At 33.4% G+C, this 5,290-nt stretch overlaps 1 pseudogene; it reads left to right on the forward strand.

Annotated features, from left to right (window-relative positions):
- The first annotated feature begins 3,469 nt into the window (after positions 1–3,469).
- On the forward strand, positions 3,470–4,949 carry LOC118041383 (F-box protein At4g09920-like; annotated as a pseudogene).
- The last annotated feature ends 341 nt before the right edge of the window (positions 4,950–5,290 follow it).

Below are 5,290 nucleotides of genomic sequence, written 5' to 3' on the forward strand. Positions count from 1 at the left end.
GATCTCTTCATCTCATTCTTGCAATATTGGAGGCTCCAGTGAATGTTTAGATTATTAATGTGGAAAAACTGCAGACTAGTTGAGTCTCCATTGTAATTACGGCATTGGGAAGCTTATGCATGAATCACAGGTAATATATTGAATTCTGGGTTTGGTACAAGGAAGAGCCATGTTGGTGTTCTCCCACAAGGAGAGATTGGTTTTGTTTGTGGTGTCGTGGTTTGATGAACTGGTAGATGACTTGAGGGTTTTGGTTTCGCAGCAGGGGACAATGGAAGGTCCCTCAAGGTATTTAAGGAACCACTAATTTCAATTATTCAGGTTATTATTATGTCCCTATGAGCTCTTTTTTTCTTGTGGAAATTATATTAATAAATTTATGTACTTCATGCTATAACTGATAAATTCGAGGCTGCCTACTGTAGACATGTATTTATCTTACTGGTAAGTGGTAACTATCCAGTTGGAAAGGATCAGTGTAGTAAATTTGGTTGGTGAGAAGGGGAATGGTTCTTACACTTGACTTTTTAAGTGCTTGATAAAATGCCGAATTGGAGGAACATAATGTTCAATTAGCAGCCAACACAAACAATGTAGAGGAAAACAATCAGTGATAAAGAGGGAAAGAAGAACGTGAGTGTAGGGAAGAAAAGGTGCATGGAAAGTGGCTAAATGGCTACTATGTTGACGACCTTCTCTATCAAGGGATAAACGGTGAACAAGTAGTGTCTCCAAGTACAGGAATAGCCTTGAAATGCTCCTCCTCCTCCAGTACCTCCTACTGTGTAGGAGGCAGAGGCATTCAACTTCCATATTTTTATTCAACAAGTTATCCACTGTCAACTTTCTTTATTAGTGGTATTTATTCTGTAGTCTCAAATGAATTATGGCAGTGCATACTTTGAACTGATCTTTTTATTCTTTGGTTGTAATTGATCTCACTTTGAACACACTCTGTTTGCGGGTGAGTGATGCACGAACTTACATTAAGACTTATGTATGGCCCTCTCAGATGAGAGAGTCTATGGTTCAAAACACTTATGATTGCATCTACTGCGATACTGATCGTGAATTTTCTCATGGAAAACTAGAATAATTGTTGTTGCCCTTTTCTTTTCTTTTGTTGTTTGGACAGTTACATCTTTGTTCATAATCATTTTATGATAATTTTTCTTATCATCTATACCCTTAGTAATATTAGCTATCTTTACATGTTAATTATAACCATGCCCTCATAGGATGAGCAACTGAAGCTATGGCTATGGCTGGTTTCGGATATGTTGATGCTCTCTTGAGGGGCAAGGAGCACTGCTGAAATAGAAAATGACGGAAACAGGAAAGAAATTTATGTCTATAACCAATTCGCCCGTGCAAAGAAGAGAGCTATTCGAACCTTTGAAAAGGAAGATCTTGGAGGGGGGCCTGAGTACACTTTTCATTTTGTAGGTGAGATATTGTGCATTTATAATATTTCTATCACAGTTGTTTTCCCTTCTCATAGTTGATCTATTACTTGTAGCAGCAGAGTTTCTATATAATTAGGGGTGGATTCACTATTGTTATATTAATTAAAAACCTAGAAATAGGAAAATTATTTGTGCTTATTATCATATTATGGCATAAATTTTGTCCCAAATGTTTGAACGAACGTTCAAGTAGTTGTCTTTCCAATTCTATTTGGCTTGCTTTGGCTGGTCAAAGACTGCATATGCTGCCATCCCTTGAAATCAAAATTTGCGGATTCGTCTTTTCTTCCAAGGAACTATTTAGATTGTTTAAATACTGAGAGGATAATAGGAGAAAAAAAGAAAGATATATCCATAGATAGTATTCAGTGTTAATTTATCTTTAATTTTTTGTTAAAATTTAAGTGCTGGGAATTAATTTTGATTGATTCAAATAGACTATGGATTAGCTTGAATTTGTGGATAAGGCCACATGATAGTCCAGAACGTGAGAGATGGTTAACGTTGGGAAATTTCTTTAATATTTTTGGCATAATAATGTTTATTGTTATATTTCATTAATAGTTAAGAAGAGTTTAAGATGCAGTTTGGTAAATTAAATATAACTTTTAATCCAATTATTAGATAGAATTAAAATTTTAACAAAAGATTCTGAAAGCCCGGTTTTATATTGGGTTAAGATTATATGATGATTGAAGATCGAAAAGGTTTTCAAACATGGCTCAGAAGTTGCTATACGAGATTGCCGTTATTTTTCTTGTTGTATTTGAATTTATTTTTTCTATTTAGATTAGGACTTCAAATTTAATTAGTACTTTACCATTTAGGAATCCATGCTAGATAAATTCTATTAGTTAGACAAGTTTTAATTATGAATTCTTTTTATGAAAAGGATTTTAGTTTGAATTAGAAATTCTTTTTCATAAAAGATTTTAAAATTAATATAAATAGGAATATCTAATTTATTTATTTTTTAAAAAATTATTATTTAGACTTTTAATAAAACACTAAACAGTTTTCTTAAAATTTCAATACAATTTAGGTGTGTGATCTTAAAGCTTGGAACCTTAACTTCTATCTACACTATATGGGAAAATGTTCTAATTAGAAAGAAGTCTATTCTAAAATCCCACTTTATATTTCGTGGGCATTATGATTTGTCCCGTGTAAATGAATGGTTTTTTGCTGCTGCAGTTATGTGTAATATGGATGATCTTGATCTTTGCAGTTTAATCACAAGTCAATTGCCTAGGAGCCTCTTTAGCATTTGTAAGAAATTAGTGGTTTTGGAACTTAGTAAAAACATTGTCCTTGATGTTCCTGGGTTTGTCTGGATTAAAGGTCCCTCGAGTAAATTCAAAATACCAATTCAAAGCCTTTCCCAAAAAGAAATAAAAGACATTGAAGTCAATGGCCAGTTCTTTAATGTTCTAGCCTTCTTCTTTCTCAAGCTCCCATACTTCACACAGTCACCTCCATGTCCTCCATCTTCTTCCCATCTAGCCTTCTGTAAAGCCATGTCCAAAGTCTTGGTGTGGAGTTAGATCTGTTTTGCATACCTGTACTCGCGTCATGTCACTTGGACACGAGTATTTGGAGGTAAATTGAAGAAGGGACAGAGCATCAGAGGCACTATCACCATTGATTTCCCTCAGAAAAATTAACCTCTTTGCCTCAATAAAGTCCTCACTGTTAATCTTGTAAGTATTTAGTTTCGCTTTTTTAATTATATACCTTCTTGGTTAATCTTGTCCTCGTTTCTTGGACTTTTATTTTTTATTTTTTTTGCCTAATTCTCTTCTTCTTCTTCTTCAAACCATTCAACAATATGTATCTTTCTTATAATTCTAAATGGTTTTCCACTTCATTTCGTTAATTTATTTTACAAGTGATATTATAATTTGATTAATGATTTTCCTCTTATAATATTCCATGTGTTGTATGACTTGGTTTCTTTCAAGTTACTTTGATTTTAAAGATTTTCTCTTTCACCTTTGAAGACCATGGCAAAAGACAATAGACGAAAACGTTACAAGACAGCGAATAAAGATATGATTTGTAGATTGCCTAATGAGATTCTTGGTCATGTACTCTCGTTTCTTCCTATAAAAGATGCTGTGCGAACCAGCATTTTGTGCAAAAGTTGGAGAGAACTCTGGACATCACTTGCCAATTTTAATTTTGATGATCACATTCGGTGGCAGCTATCAGCAGAAAGAGAGACCACCTTTGGGGATTTCATGGATATGTTTTGTTATCTTCATAACTCTCCTGAAAACTCTATTGCAAAATTTTAATGATTTCATGGATTTCATGGAAGCTATCCTTCTTCCTGTATAAGCAATGGATTTCTGCTGCAATTAAGGACAATCTTGAGGGGCTTATACTATACACGTCTGATCATGTTCTGTTGCCTCGGAGAATTTTTAGTTGTGAGAAATTAGTGGTTTTGGACCTTAGTTATCGAATTGATATTGATCTTCTTGGGGTTGGTGTACGCTTTCCATGTCTCAAGGTCCTTCATCTTCAAGACCTCCTGATGCTTGATGATCATGCTTCCATACAGAAACTATTAGCAGGTTCCCCAGTCCTTGAAGCACTGAAAATTGAACATGAAGATTGTGAATCCTGGAACGCCTTACGTATATGCTCAAGCTCACTGAAAGGCTTGATCATAAGATTTACATTTATTGCTTATTACGTGAAGGATCCTGATTGTAGAGCACTTAGGTGGTGTTTGGTTGGGCAGTGCAACCACTGTTTTCTCAAATTTTAAAATTAATTTTGCTTAAAATTAATTTTTTTTCCTATGTTTCGGATTGTTTTGATGGACTGATGTTAAAAATATATCTTTTTAAAATAAAAAACATATTATTTTAATACTTTTTCTATTTCGAATAAAAAAACAATTTAAAAAGTAATCAATACCATATTCTAAGACACCCCCTTAATACCCCTAACCTTGAGCTTCTTAAACTAACTGGTGTCCCACGATGCTGCAGCCTCTGTACTCACTAGTAGAGACAGCTCTCAGTGTTGCTTATGAACATGTCTTCACCATACAAGTAGATGATTATATTGACATGCATGGCAGTTCAGTTTTTGAGACCGATCATGCCTATTGTCAAGAACTTGCAATTGTGTGATTCTACTACGAGGTAAGTTTCTTCGTCATTTTACTGTTTTGCTTAAAATTTTCCATGGTCTGATCACACCCTCACTCACATAGAAATCCCCTTTACAGACGCTATCAGACACAGTTCATATGAAGTTGCCTGGCTTTGACAATCTTCCTGATTTCAGAATTTGACTCGTTTGGAGATTGAAGCTAGTGGAAATGATAGTTGGTTGATCTTGCATGAGATATTCAAATGCTCTTCTAAGGTAAATTGAGCTTATTTGACAGTGTAGTTGTAGTTACTTTTCAAATAATTTTTCATATTAAAATGTATGTCAATGATATTTTTTTATTTTTTAAAAATTATTTTTGACATTAACACATTAAAATGATTTGAAAATACTAAAAATATATTAATTTGAAGTTAATAAAAAAATAAAAAAAATTTAAATTATTTGAAAAACACGTCTAAAATGTAGAAACAAATAGACCCTTAAGGATATGGTCAGTTCCTATAAGATACATGCTATGTTTTCTGCAAGTAAGATCAGAATTGTTCTTCTTACTGACTGTTAATCATTCAGATGGAGAAAACTGCTGAATCATTGAGGAGCATAATTCAATATGTTATAACATAAATCAAGTAACTCTACTTCATTATAATGATAAAAGGAGCATAATTCAATATGCTTATTGTTTTTGTATT

The sequence above is a fragment of the Populus alba genome, chromosome 14 (assembly GCF_005239225.2).
Source record: "Populus alba chromosome 14, ASM523922v2, whole genome shotgun sequence".
Lineage (NCBI taxonomy): Eukaryota > Viridiplantae > Streptophyta > Magnoliopsida > Malpighiales > Salicaceae > Populus > Populus alba.